Source organism: Micrasema longulum, unplaced genomic scaffold, assembly GCF_059751315.1.
Source record: "Micrasema longulum isolate JH-2025_06_02 unplaced genomic scaffold, ASM5975131v1 h1tg000420l, whole genome shotgun sequence".
NCBI classification, from domain to species: domain Eukaryota; kingdom Metazoa; phylum Arthropoda; class Insecta; order Trichoptera; family Brachycentridae; genus Micrasema; species Micrasema longulum.
Window position 1 is genome coordinate 88,926 of NW_028277620.1, and position 17,461 is coordinate 106,386.

The following is a 17,461-nucleotide window of genomic DNA, read 5'->3' on the forward strand; positions in this document are numbered from 1 at the left end:
GACTTTCCACCCGGTCCAAGTGGTGTAGAGAGGCGAAGGCAGTCAGCTGGCAGAGCGAAGTGCAGGAGGGCGAACAGGGCGGAGAACGGAATAAAACACGTCTGAACTGTTCAGAGTTAGGAACTCAACTACTTTATTCATACAAAATAATCACCTTATAAAGCGGTGCGCGTCGGGCTCCGTGAGTCAGCCGTCCCACCCGCTCGGGCTGCCTTGGAGTGGTGGGGGTAGCTCACCCCCACCACTTGCTGCATGCCGCCGGCCGCAGGTGGCGTAAATACAAGCGCCTGTACGGGCTATTTCGTCGGCAGCCGCGATGCGCGCAACATGACAATACAATATAGGCCCTTTTCAGGGACTTACAAACACGATTAAGACACAATACGAAATACATAAATACAGACATAAAAGAGTAATCTCTGGCTATATTCCCCCGGTATTACTGAGGCCAGGCTCGAAAGCGAATCATTTATCTTTATTGCGAGCCTAGCGCTCAGTCACACAAATACCGGGTTCCTAGCTACGTTATCAATTCACTCAGTTATCATTTACATATATCACTTTCATTTGTCCATTTCAACGTTATTTGCGTGTCCGGAACAATATTAAAAAAAGAACACAACATTGAGAAAAGTATACAATGGTAAACAGTATTTTTATATAAAAAACGAAATATTACAATCTGTAACAAATATAAAAATTTCCCTTTATAAAAGAAAGGTAAATAAAAGAAAAAAGCAGTTTTTAAAAAGAGGAAGAGGAGAAAAAAGAAAAGAAAAAAAAGAATGTGCTTTTTTTAATTTTTTATTATTTATTCATTACATTTTATATACATTTGTTAAATCGTATTCAGTATTATATTTTTGTTTCAGTTTTTGATGTTTATTGGGATATTAACTATATTTATGTCTGGATTGGGGGCTCATTTTGAATAGTTAAGGACAGAGACACAGTTTATAGCGACACAATCAGGAACGACCCATGTCTGTGAACTTGCTCCGACTCGCTAGAAAATCCGTGTTGAGTCGGGACACTTGTAATGCATTCATAACCATACATTCACACACATATATACACATATATTTGCACATACATATTTATATTATATTTTATACATACATATAAATATATATTAAGTTTAAGTTTATTCACATCATTAAAAGGAAAGTTAAAAAGTTTACTTCAGGGTTTAAATAAATATTAATACTAAACAATAATAAACGCACAAGAATAAAGAGTTAAAACAAAAGTGAAGTACTAATCATTATTTGAATTTTTAATTGTTAATTCTTTTTCAAAACATAGACATTTAAAATAAATCTAAATTATCACTGTATTGATTTGGTCGCTGCATGCGAATAATCGGCGAATTCAATGATTAATTAGAACCATGATGATGACTGTAAAACAAAAGATTAAATCTTGTTGGTCTATGTGGAATACGAAATTTTATTAAAGTTAACAGTTCGGGGCAATCTATTTTATTATTTAATAATTTATAAATAAACAAGAGGTCATTCATTTATTGTCCTCCTGCTCGACAGTAATGGTAAATTTAAATCACTCACCAATGATTTATAATTTATATCTGACACAGGTAGACCTAATTTAAATTGAATCATAATAGGCAGCCTGCATTCTTCAAAGAGTGCTGTAGCACTGAACTTCCTCATTCGAACAATTGGTAATTGGCATACATTCTTAGCTTCTTCCACATTTATATATCTTGTCATACATGCCCTTCGGTTCTGTCTGCTTTTGACATGACCCGACTAAAGATTTTAGTTTATCGGATCATGCCACGTCTTCTTTGGTCGTCCTCGTCTCACGTTACCGTTTATTTTCGCCATACATACTTGTTTTACCATTCTTTCGTCGTCCATTCATTCTACATGACCAAACCATCTCAGAGACCCTTTCTTAATCTTATTAATTATACTTGACTCAGATTTACACTCTCGCCTGACTTCATCATTCATCACCAGATTATTCAAGTTTATTTTCCAACATATGAATAATGATTTAAAGATGCAGTTGTAAGTATTGCATCCGTGAAAAGTTAAATTATTTGGAAATCTCGAGTTTTGAGAATTTTGTAAAATTAGTGGGTTTTTTTCTTCAAGAGTTTGTACAATAGATGTTTTTTTGAAAATGTCATCAATTGAGGGAAAATCTAGGTTCTTTGAAAATTAAATTTGATTTGATGTTTTTTTTAATATAATTTTGGCGATGGTTTTTTTGGGCAGTGGACGTAATTCTAAATAATAAGTTAGATTGAGGAACTCAGCGCTAACTAAATTTCAATATTTCTAAACGTTATATTTTCTCACACACTAGACTCACTAAAGCATTTAAAACTATTGTCATGCAGTACTGTATGAGAGACGGCTCATTCAAGAGAACTCCCTCTGCCAAAGACCTGGGAATTGTGTTTGGAGCTAAACTGAAATTTCATACTCTTTGTTGAGATTTGTTCTCCAAACAGCAAAGATGTTCTTGGGATACTCATAGTTTTAGCCTTCTATATAACTCAATGCTGCGAAACAGACTTAAGTGTGGATCGCTGATCTGGACGCCCCCCGAGTTGAAGTACCCTGTTATGCTGGTGATGGTTCAAAAAAAATTTCCGGAGAAGTACAAATACTATTGGTGGTTATACCCGTCAGACTTCATACTGGGAATGCTTGGTTATTGCAGTTTGAAGAAAAGAAGAAATGTATGTTTGCTTATGATTTGCATAGCTGCAAGACATGTTGTAATCTAGCTACCATTAACATATTAATTATGTAAATGCTAGCACCTAAATAGTTATTAAAATTTAACCTTATTGGAAATGAGGAGCTAGGTCGGCCACGCAGTTTAATGGTCAGCGCGTTTGCCTACCATGCAAGAGGTCTCGAGTTCGATTCCTGACATGGTTGTTATGAAATATTTATTTAAAGGGGTGTTTTCACACTACAATATTAGTCTCTGGACTGGCACCTGAAGCGTAAGACTGATCATCTTACGTTCATGTTACAAAAATAATCAAGATACGCGGTGATTTGTGCACCAATGCAGTGCCCTATGCACTATTAGGTGTAGAAAGGGGCTGATGATGATGATGAACCTTATTGGAAATGGGGAGCTAGAATTACAACCGATTATGCGCTCTGTAGCTGCAAGGCGTGTTGGAATCTTTATTGTACGGCGTTCTTGAGGTGATTTTTTTGTAAATGGCGCGTCATAAATTATCAACAATAATTTTTGTACCTTAGAGGCAGACGGATGCAAATCCAGAATTTGATGAAATGGCATTTCGATTTTCGTATTCAGTTTATGACCATGTCCATTGATTTTGCAGAAATGTAAGTCTTATAAGGAAAGAACCAATGTGTAAAGATACTGAAAATACAAATCAGAAATCACTTAGAGAAAATAGATTCTTTTGGCTTCTTTTGATCATTTGACGTAAAGATTTGCATTTGTCTGCGTCTGAGGTACAAATTTATACATCACACTTTAGCTGCGTACATTCGTCTATGGTGCAAATTTGTGTCTATGGTTATACACAACTGTCATACTGTCAACGTGCTGTCAGCGTTAGCTGTCAAAATTGAAAATTCTACGTTTTAGACGTAAAGTGCTTAACAGAATCTTCACTGAAAATCAAATATGTCCGAGAAATCTACAGTGCGAAATGTTAAAGGTAAGTCAAAACATATTTATCATGATATAAAACAAATATTCACCTGTTAAATTATTGTTGGAAAAACTCTTAGAAATTATTGTCAAATGGCCATACATTTTGACCTACCTCGGTTTACTACTTTAAATAAACCTTCCAATGTCGTTAATTTTGTAAGGTCTGAATTGAATGTGTTTTATCATTAATTTTTTTATACGCCTCCACTCTTTTGCGAGTGAATTCGGCTCTTAAAAACAAGAATAAGAAAATTAAGGAATATACGCATTAATGAAACGACAGAAAAAAACCCACCCGGAAAAATTTATATAATGTGAGATGTTTAGAAATCGTATTAGTATTAGTATGTGACAAAAAAATATTATTACCGTCTAAATTAAACGTAAACATGACATGAAATTTTGAGCTAAAAGTAAAGAGGGACATTCTATTTTATCTTATTATTTAGATTTGGCAAATAAAATTAAACGAATTCAAATATAGTCGGAAGTAAATAAACAATTTTTAAAGTTTGTCCAAATTTTTGTAGTCAAGGACTGGATTGAACTCCCTAGAGAGCTGTTTATATTAACATATTAGAACAGATATGGAGAACATTTGCGAGAAGGTAATATAGAAGTCTAGGCATCTACAGGGCTTATAACCTGTCATTGGCTAGTTTATTTATTTGACCTTCGATTTGATTTCATAGACCAGCTGGATTTATCATAATTTTTTTGAGTTTGTCCAAATTTTTGTAGACAAGGTCTGGATTTAACAGCGTGTAAAGTGGTCACATAAACCAGCCAATGACAGGTCATAAGCCCTGTAGATACCTAAACTTTCATATAACTTGTTTTTTTATATGGGAGTTGCTTTATTATTTACCTTGCTTAAAATAGACAAGGTTTATATTTCAAAAAGTGGATTTTTCTGCAATTAAATATCTTAAAATTTATAAAACTATTGGGATCAGGAGGGATATATTGATGTGGGCTAATCAGGAACTTCTCAGCATTTACTCACGTGGAGAGGAAACCACTTAAAACTCTTCAAGAGAAGCCGGCCTGTTGACAGCAGTCAACAGGCCGTCCGTTCCACTAGAGGAGTGTTCGGCATTTTGTTCCCTATGACATTTTGCTTAGGCATTTTGTTCCCTATAACTTGTTATATGTTCTTCGTCTCTGTTGTACTAACTTACTTAGCGTGTCCGGTTGGATTACATCCTGCCACGCAAATATGCGGCGACAGACATCGCCTTGTCGTTTGCCACAAATAGGTCCCCAGGAGTGCAGCCTTCCTCCACAAGTGGGCATGTCAATAGGTGGCTGTCGTCCTGGGTCACACAATATATCATCACCAGAGAGGTACCCCCACCTTTGGAGATTTTTTTACATCGTGTAACACCCACCCGTAGTCTATTGAGGGCGATCCATAGAGAGTATGGTAGGTGTTCACCTCCTTGGATACCCTCATTTGGATCCATTCACGGCTCGCTCCAAGATCCTGTTACCATAGTTCTTCTCTCCGCTGTTGTGAGGATTCAACTGGGGAGGTGGCTTTGATAAAACTGTTTCTAAATCTCAGACGCGAGGCCGTTGGTTGATGTTGTAATATGTTTGAAGTAAATAAGTATCTAAATCATTCTGGGCGAGTAAAAATTTTACGTTAAGAGGGAACATATTGTATTCTTCACAAATATTTTGAAGGGATTCACTTCTGTCATAGAGGGGACAGTCAAAGAACCGATGATCTAATGTCTCATCGTCATTTTCACAAAGGCACATTGCTGAAGTAACGACATTTATTCTCAATAAGTGCGAGGTTACAAGACAATGTCCTATTCTCAATCCTGATATGACCTAAAAATGTTCTGTGAAATACTGACTTCTTCAGATTGTATTAAATTTCAGTGTGACATTCAAAATATAATTCACTGGAGCAAACAAAACAAATTATTCTTCAATGTCTCCAAATGTTTTGTAATGGCATACACAAGAGCATCCAAAACAATATACTATCGTTATCTCATGGACAGAGTGAGGCTTAAAGGGCTTCAACGTCCAGAGATCTCGGCGTGGTGTTTGACGCTCAGTTATCTTTTAATCTTCATATTAGTTAATCTATGTAATGACTCCCTTAAAATGCTTGGTAATCTTCTTAGAAATGCCAAGATATTTTCTAACACTCAGGTATATAATGAGGACATTGTGTAATTCCTTGGTATGAAGTCGTTTGGAGTTTAGTTCCATTATTTGGTAGCCACATGAGGCTCAATACTCTTCGATGGTGGAGAGAGTGCAGGAGAAATTTCTGCGCTATTTGCACCTAAAAGAGTGTAGATATTATCCTAGGCTCTTCCCAACCGCCTTTTCACTGGGGATGCTAGGCTATCAGTCATTATGGAGGAGGAGGGACGTTCATTCGGGTGTTCACTTTTTCCAGGTGATCGGTGGTCGCATACATAACTCAGAAATTCTGATGGATGTAGGTCTGTTCGTACCTGATAACTATCTTCGACAAAGACAGCATCGATTGTTTTATCTACCACGATGCAGAACAAACCTGCCAATGGTTATGCCGGTTGGTAGAGCAATCTTGCTACTTAATCGCATCGCCTCGGATGTCTACATATTTCACGACAGTGGGCCTTTCCCGGGAAAGCACTTTCTAACTTTTAATTTTTCTTTTTACATTTTGTTATATTATTTTAATAACATAACTATCTACTGTAATTTGTGATCTATTATTGTATTTAGAATGAATTGTGTTTTCTTTCTGTAATGTTCTAAATAGCGGAATAAATTAAATTAAAGAGATGTTCAATTTTGATTGCTTTTTAATTTTAATCAGAGTATGATTTAGAGATATTCGAAGTATTGCTATGTATACAAGCTGCAAACGCAAGCAGCTGTCAGTCGTACATAAATTGCCATTGAGGTATAACTAGAGTAAACATGAGCGTTCGAAATATGGCCCCTCAACCTGCGGCCAATTGGCATATGTTTGATAGACCGGACTTCAGTCTGTTGCGAGCCCCCGGCTACTTTTGAACTTTTATCTCCTCGCAATTACTAAAATGCCTATATGTACGCTAAGATACTGCACAAATCAATCTGTAAAAGCGATGGTAGATATAACCTTTCACCGGTAAGTTATGTTCTTATCTTTACATTAATATGTTACCAATTCGTGAGTTATCTCCTGTCTCTGTCCTGCTCAGTTAGTCGGGCGTATAGTGAAACGACAGACAAAGGTGACGCGTATGCGGAAGGGAGCGACATACTAAATAGAACTTACAGAAGACCGATGTAAACAGTCCGTGCTTTTTACTGTACTGCGTGTTTTGCTTGCCAAAGTTGACATGATATGACGTGATGATACTTGCTCCCTCTGCTGGTCATGCCCTTTTCTTTGAGGACGACTTTTTAGCTCGGATTTGCATGGAGTGTCATCTCTACACCGCAAGACAAATAAATTTACGAGTTCTCAAAAAAAACTAAAATTGACATATGATGAATTATTCTTGATATTTAATTAGTTTTTTTTATATTGTTTGACATATGTGATGACTACTCGTTATTTCAAGGTTAAAATAAAAAAACTTACTCATGAATTGTACTTAGAAATTGCCATTATATATCAGGTATCAGATTACCCGAACCTTAGAGACCCATAACGGTTCATTTATGGTCGAGTGTTTGTGATGGAATAATAAAAGACATGTTATTTTTTAATTCATATTTAAGAAGTAGGTTCTTATCGCTTTATTTTAAATTAAAGTATTTTACATTTAAACATATTTATAACATTTAAAAATATTTAGTACTTAGTGAATTCACCTTTATTTTTTATAACATGTAAAATTCTATTATTTAGAGAAGCGTAAAGCGAATCTAAAATTTCTGATGTTATTTCTTCTTCCCAAACTTGAATTAAGTTTTTTTTTAATTCCTCAATGTTTTTTGATTTTTTTTTCCCGACTTTTTTTTTCATAATCGCCCATAAATTTTCTATCGGGTTCAAATCAGGGCTATTCCCGGGCCACGTCAACGATTTTAAGCCAATTTTCTCCTTGAATTCATTGATCTATAAAAAAACAATAAATTATTTATCATGTGGTCACAAAATGCATTTAAAAATATATATATTTGTACTCACAGTGCGGGCTCTATGGCACGGCGCAGAATCGTCCTGAAAAATTGGGTCCGCGGTATACTGCGTAATGTCCTCGATTGTTGGAATAATATGTTTTTTTAACACTTTTTTGTACTGAATGGCATTCATCGTACCCTGTACAAAATTTAGAGGTCCTAAACCGTATGCTGTCATGCACCCCCAAATCATCACGTAGGGTGAATGTTTAACGGTTCGAGTGACGCACGACGGATGATATCTTTCCCCACGTTTTCGTCGAACTATCTTTCTGCCGTCTGGACCAAAAAGGTTGAATTTTGATTCATCAGAGAAAACAACATTTTGCCAATCCTCCAAGGTCCAATTCTGGTGCTCTTTCGCCCAATCCAGTCTAGCCTTCTTCATTTTGTCCGTGAGTAATGGTTTCTTTGCGGGACTCCGTGCTTGGAAACCATGCTCCAACAGCCGCCTGGACACTGTTTTTACTGAAAATGTTGATGTGCTGGTAGACTGCACCTCTGCGTGTATTTCAGGTGCCGTTAAAAATCGATCGCGCATAACAATTTTTTTTATTAAGCGATCATCTCGGGCAGATGTCACGCGCCCCCGTCCGCTTCCTTTTTTCCGTTCTATGGATCCAGTTTCTTGGATTTTTTTAAATAAAAACCTCACTGCACCTTCTGAATACCCAACTCGACGAGATATTTCACAATTAGATATGTTTTCTTGCGACAATGTGATTATTTTGGATTTTATCGCAATCGACATTTGCTTTGCACTTTCCGTGATTGTTGTGTTATGTTCACTCAAACGCGGGTAAAACAAGACTGTTGAGACATTTTAAAATGTAAATATTGTAGAAAGGTGACACATAGTGTCCTTAATTTATTAAACAAAAGAAAGAGGTATCGATAAAGGATTTCTTAGAAAAAGGGTTCAGTAAAGTCAAGGGGCGCGGTAGCAGGTAAACTCGTAATTTTTTTTGTCTTGCGGTGTATATATTATGTCTCAATGTCAATTGCGGCGTATTTTGATCATCTGTTACATGTAGGTAATGGGGTTATGATGCAGTTGTGATTGACGATTATTCTAAACTGCTCTCGCGGCCTTATAAAACACTTTTATCTCGCGCATTTTGTATGAAAATATAACCTCACCCGCAACAACAAAGGTTCTAGCTCTTTAATGGAAGAATCGAAGGAATATAGATGTTCAAATATAGGCAGAATGGTAAATGTTACATAGTGTGTAAAATGGCCACTTAAACCAGCCAATGACAGGCCATTAGCCCTGTGTATGCCTAGACTTCTATATTCCCTTTAAAAAGTTATTCATCTCTGTTGTAATATGTTAATATTAACAGCTCCCTAGGAGGTTGAATCCAGTCCTCGTCTACAAGTAATTGTACTCACTCAAAACATCGTTAGTAAATTTTATCGGTATTATGTTAATTTGGCAACCGGCAACAGATTTCCGTTTTCGGAGGTAGCCATGTTTTTTGACGTTTAGCGTGCTTTGACGTTTGGCGGGTAGAAAAAAATAATTTTACAATATCAAAATATAATTATTTTTTTTACTTTTAAAGTAATAAAGGTATATGAAATACTGTCCTGTAAAAAAAAATATTCAAGTGCGCAGTAAAAATTGGTGCATTAAATTGTACGGCAAAGTTTCCTGAAAATGTATAAAAAAAAGATAAAAAACATTTCAATAAAAACTGACCACTTTGAATGACGTCACTGGTTCATATGAATCAACCTATGATATGAAAGCTATGGAAGATTTCCGGTTTGCTTGCCATGGATGGACCAATGGGAAGAACTGAATGAAAATAAGCGGAAAAGAACCTCTGATGTCACACGCGGAGTTATTTCAGAAATACAAACTTTAAGAAATCGTAGCGCTGATAATCTTTATATATATAATTCCTCTGTACGTGTGATTTCACTGAACTCCTCCTAAACGCCCAATGGAATGGCCCACGCTCAGACGCTGAAGTCTTTGTGAACATTTTTTCCAATTTATGTTATAGCTTAATTTTAAGATGTATTTTTTAAAGTGTATTTTTGTAATTAAAATTCTTTGTAAATATATGTATGAAAAAATAAACCAAAAAAAAATAATGTTTAACCGATTTACGTGCGGTTTTCAGAGAAATGTAGATCTTTGCGCTGCGCGTGTTCGTAGATATTAAAATCTTCAACCTAATATGTAAAAAAGAAGTAAGGAGCATAATTATTTTATTCATTGATCTACCAGGCTTGTATTCGATGAGAATGCATTTACAAAAAAAAAATGTTTTTTTTTTAATTAAAAAAGTTTTTTTTTTAATGTTTACAAACAGCACTCGTTTTTTGTGGATCACAATTAGATTCTTTCCTTAAAATTTCTACCTGTATATTTATTTTTACTGGATTTTTGGTAATACTAAAATAAATTCAATACATTTTTAAAAATCGTATTCCTACATAAGTACACCCCTCTGTTGGTGGGAAGACCGGAGTTTGACGTTTGCAAAAAAATACATTTTTGAAAAATTGTTTCTTTATGTTTTAGAATTCAACCATAAACAAGTACCTAAGCACCTACTTAAATTCAGTATTTGAATATTAATATTTTTTAGTTTTGGAATTCAATCATAAATAAGTACCTCGGTGCCTACTTATCAATGAAAAGTATTTTTCCAAGCTAGCAGGCAAGCCAACGTTCGGGCAGGACAACGTCTGTCGGGTCCGCTAGTACGATATACAGGGTGTTCATTAAACCCTGTCACATCCGAAACCACGATGATCAGTATGAGCAAGAAGACATATTGGCACATAAAAATATTTTTTTAGAACGAATAAAATTTAAAAAAATAAAATATCAAAAAAAGCAAATGGTTGCTTACTTCTGCGGGGACAAGCGAGGAGAGGGAGGAGGGAGTCTGATACTGCGCCGCGCTCCCCTCACTTCTCCCCTGCAGAAGTAGGCAACCATTTGTTTTTTTTAATGTTTTATTTTTTAAAAATATATTTGTTCTAAATATTTTTTTAATATGCTAATATGTTATCTTGCCCATACTGATCATCGTGGTTTCGAATGTGACAGGGTTTAAAGAACACCCTGTATAATATAAAAATTGAAAAAAAAAAAATGCTTTGTTTAATAGTCTATTAACAAATAAAAAACAAAAAAAAACACTGATCTTCTTCATTGCGTGATTTTTTTAAATAAGCGTTTTAAAATGGTGAAATCGTTTGATTTCCTCGCTTTTTATGAGACTACGGCCTAAACGTGACCTTTCCAAGAAAGTTTGCTGACTTCTGCTCTAGATTTCAAAAGCGTGGTTATCGATTGGCAGCTGATTTTTTTTATATGGGGAAAATACAATTAAATATACAGTTAAAATGCGGGTACATATTTACAGTTCATTGTACCGTAATCAAACACTTACTTACACAAAAAATACACATATGTATGTACACACGGTGATTTAAATATGTTTATTTAAATTTATTTCAACGGAGAGGGAAAACATTTTTGAGAAGGGAATATGGAAGTCTAGGCATTTACAGGGCTTATGACTTGGCCGCTTTACAACTGTGTAACATTCACCATTCTGCCCGTATTTGAACATCTGTATTCCTTCAATTCTTCCATCTAGGACGGAAGCTTTTCAATAATTTAGCACAAAATTGCTCCAAAAATATTCATTTACATTTCTAGTAATATTATAAGTTTTGTATGATTAGTTACTTTATGTTATGTATAATTTTTATGTGACAACATTTACAATAACAATATTATGTGGAAGCCTCTAATTGGACTTTATGATATGTATTTATGGTATAGTTGATTCTTATAAATGTAGAAATGTCTGTTGGCTTTCCAATGAAATAAAATAAAATATAAACACACGTTCAGCGACACAAATTAACTGTATTGTCCCATTTGTATCCACCGCCTTTGGTAAAAAGCAATACAATGTAATTGCTACAAAAATATTTAATGATTTATTGCCAATTATAAAAGACTCGAAATGTAAAACAAATTTTAAAATAAAAATAACTGCACATATTTCATTTATTTCATTTATTTCATTTCATTTATTTATTCAGATATTTAGAACATTACAGAAAAAGACCCAATTCATTCTAAATACAATAATAAATCACAAATTACAGTAGATAATTATGTTATTAAAATAATATAACAAAATGTAAAAAGAAAAATTAAATGTTAGAAAGTGCTTTCCTAAGGGAAGGCCCACTGTCGTGAAATATGTCGACATCCGAGGCGATGCGATTAAGTAGCAAGATTGCCCTACCAACCGGCATAACCATTGGCAGGTTGGTTCTGCATCGCGGTAGGTAAAACAATCGATGCTGTCTTTGTCGAAGATAGTTATCAGGTACGAACAGACCTACATCCATCAGAATTTCTGAGTTATGTATGCGACCACCGATCACCTGGAAAAAGTGAACACCCAAATGAACGTCCCTCCTCCTCCATAATGACTGATAGCCTAGCATTCCCAGTAAAAAGTCAGTTGGGAAGAGCCAAGGATAATATCCACACTCTTTAAGGTACAGATAGCGCAGAAATTTTTTCTGCACTCTCTCCACCATCAAAGAGTATCGAGTCTCATGTGGCGACCAAATAATGGAACTAAACTCCAAACGACTTCTTACCAAGGAATTATACAATGTCCTCAAAATCTGAGTGTTAGAAAAGATCTTGGCATTTCTAAGAACAAAACCAAGCATTTTAAGGGAGTCATTACATAGATTAACTATATGAAGATTAAAAGATAACTGAGCATCAAACAACACCCCGAGATCTCTGGACGTTGAAACCCTTTCAAGTCTTACTCCGTCCATGAGATAACGATAGTATATTGTTTTGGATGCTCTTGTGTATGCCATTACAAAACATTTGGAAACATTGAAGAACAATTTGTTTTGTTTGCTCCATTGAATTATATTTTGAATGTCACACTGAAGTTTAATACAATCAGAAGAAGTCAGTATTTCACAAAAAATTTTTAGGTCGTCAGCAAATAAGAGAAAATTACAAAATTTTATGACTTTACCAATATCATTTATAAAGATTAAAAATAACAATGGTCCCAAATTAGATCCTTGAGGAACCCCTGAAGAGGTATTAAATGTTTCAGATTGATACAGTCCATATGACACATATTGCTTACGATCTGTAAGATAATTTGTGAATAGCTTCAGAAGAATGTCGCTAAAGCCAATCCTCTGAAGTTTCAGAAGCAAAAGTTGGTGATCTACCTTATCAAACGCTTTGGAAAAATCGTTGTACGAACAGTCTACTTGAGCACCTTTGTCGAGTGACTTAGTGACAAAATTCGTAAACACCATCAAATTTGTATTGGTTGAACGCCCAGGCCGAAATCCATGTTGTTCGTTTGATATGAATGGTTCTAATTGGGGATAGACAAAATGATATATCAACCATTCAAATGCCTTTGCAGGAGCAGATAAAATTGCCACCGGCCTATAGTTTTCGATACATGTTTTATTCCCTTTTTTAAACACTGGAGAAATTTTGGAGATCTTCCATAACTCCGGAAAGACACCTGTTTTTAAGGACAGATTGAAAATAACAGTTAGTGGTTTTTTGAAAATGTGTACACAACTCTTCAGCACAGCGGTTGGAACAAAATCGGGACCAAGTGAACAAGTGTTCTTTAAAGAACTAAATAAACATATAAATAGTGTAGCGAGAGATTTTTTGAAAAATATATGTAAATCAATAAACGCAGTACTTAATATAATTGGTACACATATTATTTATATTTTTATGTATTTCATTGCTTTATATTTGTTTTATAATATATTATAATAAATTATATATGTTTAAGTAACATGTATTCTTGGCACATATATATACTTTATATTTGTATAATAATGATTTTTAATTTTTTATATTTGATTAGCTAGGCATTTATAATTAAGTAGTTTTAGTTTTTCTTTTTTATGTTATTGTTTTATTAGTATAGGACTACTTACGCTCTAAAGATAGAAAATCTCCATCTTAGAACAGGCTGTGCCATGTTAGATGGAGACTATCATAAACAGAAAACACTCCGTTTTCATTTTACATTAGTTGGTTTTATATAGATTCCCTGTTATTAAGTATGTATATTATTTTTTGCATTAATCTATAAATAAATAAAATAATAAAATCAACGTCAAGAAATAAATTTCGGAAAATTTAAGGATAAATTTAAAAAAAGCTTCTTGACATAATTAATGTATGTTTATTATGTGCCTGTGTTTATAAATTTATAATTTAAAAAAATAGTGTTATATTTTCTAAATTTTCAAAATTGTTTAATTTTTTATTTATTTTATTATTTTGTTTTGCATTTTTCGTTTCTTTTTTATGTTATTTTGTAAACTAGCCAAACACAAGAGCTAGCCTCTTTTTTGGCAAGTCCAACCTTAAGTGTTCCATTTTTTTTACCGAATATATTGTTTATTTATGCTAATAAAAGTTTTTATCAAAAAATAAAAAGAAATAAAAAAAATCTGTTGATGTTTGTGAAGTTAATAATAGTTAGAAATCGGGTTGTGGTCCCGTGGCTAGTGTTTCGGACTTACGGATCAAAGGTCCGTAGTTCGAATCCCACTCTTCCCCAACTTGGTTCCCGTTTTCTATTAGTGAGTTATTTACAGCTCGTTGCAAATGGCCTTTAAAATTAAATATTTGCGTAAATTATAAGAACGCAAATATTTATTTTTTAGTTTAATTTTTTCTTTTAAATGTGGACGTTCAAACATGGGCAGAATGTTGAATGTCACGCAATGTGTAAAGTGGCCACTTAGACCAGCCAATGACAGGTCATAAGCCCTGTAGATGCCTAGACTTCTATATTACCTTCTCTAAAATATTCTTCATCTCTGTTGCAATATTCACAGCTCCCCTGGAGTTGAATCCAGTCCTTGTCTACAAAAATTTGGACAAACTCAAAATATTGTTGAAAGGTTAATATGTTTTGATTACAATATACATATACGTTATTTTTAATTACATCTTTTACTTTGTCTTTTACTATGTTTTTTTTAATCTTTTTACTCGGTATTTTGCTATACACATACATTTATTTTTATACTTTGACTTTAAATATGTTTTTTACTACAGTAGGGCCGGGCCAATGGGCAATAATCATGGATTTTTTTATTAGCTAATAAATTATTCTAAAAAACCACAAGGCGATCGGTACTATTATTTTAAAAATCTGTTAAGAAATAAGGGAGATATAAAGGATTAAATTCTAGTTGAATGGTGCCAAAAACAAACAATTCGTGACGTCATCAAGTATGACGTCTTCGGATGTTTTGTGACGTCATCGGATTGTTTTCATCAATGTCTATAGATTTTATTGAGTATTGTAGATAGCTTCCTTTTTTACGAGTCGTTTGTTTACATTTTCGGCGTCCTGTCACTTATCAAACGCTACGAGTTGTGACCCCCTAACCCACTCCACACTCCAGTGCCAGGCGCTGGCCGATGAAAGATCGGGTTGTGGTCCTGTGGCTAGTGTCTCGGACTCACGAATCAAAGGTCTGTGGTTCGAATCCCACTATACCCCAACTTGATTCCATTTTCTAATAGTGAGTTATTTACAACTCGTTGAAAATGGCCCTCAAAATTAAATATTTGGGTAAATCGTAAGAACGCAAATATTTATTTAAAAAAAAAAAAAAAAAGTGAAAACGGATTACATCTTACATCTCGAATTTCTTTTATTATTTTACTGTTTTAAACCTCTTCTTAATGTTAATTTATTATGATAATGACAAATTGAATTATCAATTTATCATGAAAATTATAAATCACAACTCGTAGCGTTTGATAAGTGACAGGACGCCGAAAATTTAAACAAACGACACGTAAGAAAGGAAGCTATCTACAATACTCAATAAAATCTATAGACATTGATGAAAACAATCCGACGACGTCACAAAACATCCGAAGACGTCATACTTGATGACGTCACGAATTGTTTGTTTTTGGCACCGTTCAAATGACTATAATTGAATCCTTTATATCTCCCTTATTTCTTAACAGATTTTAATAAGAATAGTACCGATCGGCTTGTGATTTTTTAGAATTATTTATTAGCTAATAAAAAAAATCCATGATTATTGCCCATTGGCCCGGCCCTACTGTTGTAAAAAACATATTTAAAGTCAAAGTATAAAAATAAATGTATGTGTATAGCAAAATACTAAGTAAAAAGATTTAAAAAAACATAGTAAAAGACAAAGTAAAAGATGTAAATAAAAATGACGTATATGTATATTGTAATCAAAACATATTAACCTTTCAACAATATTTTGAGTTTGTCCAAATTTTTGTAGACAAGGACTGGATTCAACTCCCTGGGGAGCTGTTAATATTAACATATTACAACAAAGATGAAGAACATTTAAGAAAAGGTAATAAGAAGTCTAGGCATCTACAGGGCTTATGACCTGTCAATGGCTGGTTTAATTGATGAATTGCGGCGAAAGTGGAGCAAAGTGGGGGGTTTTTGGACACAGTCCGATGTATTGAAATATGATTTTACGCTCCTTCTGGACTATTCTTAATTCTATGATTATATTATGCTTACATTATAATATTTCAGAGCTTGTTAGATTACTGTATTTTTAATGCCTTTTATTTTTTGTAATCATTCTCGTTTTCAAATAAGATATTAAAATATTGCTATTGTTTTTCGGTTTTTATCATATGAAATTGTCAAACTTTATTATTATTTTAAGATTCTGTTGACCGATGTTATTATTTGATTGCGTTTAAATATGCCGCCATGTTGTCACATGGTTTAATTTGTTTGCCTTTTTGACGTTTGCAAAGTCACGTTCCACAGTGTAACGATGTGTAAAAAATAAATAAAACATAATATTCAATTTTTGAGATTTGGATTAAAAAAACAGTGGTTATATTTCACTCAAGAAACGCGGACGAAACAACGCATTGATAGTAGAACGATGGCTGAACCGAATTTGTTAATAAATTGAACTATAGTAAAACTCAACTTTCGCTTTCGAAGTACTTGTTTGCGATTAAATTTCAAAACTGAAAATTGACAATCATCATCAGCCGTCTCTTGTCCAATGTTGAACATAAGCCTCCGCCTTTAGTCTCCATATTTCCCTATCCTGAGCCAACCGCATCCAACCACTTCCCGCAACTCGTCTTATGTCATCAGACCACCTTGTCTGAGGCCTGCCGACACTTCTTCTACCCGTTCTGGGTCGCCATTCCAGGACTTTTTTGGTCCATCTAGAGTCTGTGATTCTGGATATATGACCAGCCCAGCTCCATTTCTGGTTGGCAGCCCTATGGACCACATCGGTGATCTTTGTTCTCGCTCTAATCCATGTATTGGTTTTTCTGTCTCAACGAAATACCCAGCATTCTCCTTTCCATGGCTCTCTGTGTCACTGATAATTTGTGTAAATTTTTTTTCGTGAACACAAAAGTTTCACAGCCATATGTCAGTACAGGGAGAACACAAGCATCAAAAAGTTTCTTCTTTAAGTAATGTAAATACTTCGAAGATTTTAGGATATATGAAAGCTTACCAAAGGCGGCCTCTTGATTATCTTTGCCGAGCCTTATTTCATGTCCTAAGTA

The 17,461-nt window shown here is 34.3% G+C and overlaps 1 protein-coding gene across 1 annotated transcript in view; it reads left to right on the forward strand.

The window, feature by feature from the left end:
• The first annotated feature begins 3,566 nt into the window (after positions 1–3,566).
• The window catches only part of LOC148281680 (cysteine dioxygenase type 1), a 62,868-nt gene continuing 48,973 nt past the window's right edge, over positions 3,567–17,461 (forward strand). The window contains exon 1 of the mRNA XM_088226299.1: positions 3,567–3,688. The gene's annotated coding sequence lies outside the window, so the exon portion shown is untranslated. The remainder of the gene's footprint in view (positions 3,689–17,461) is intronic.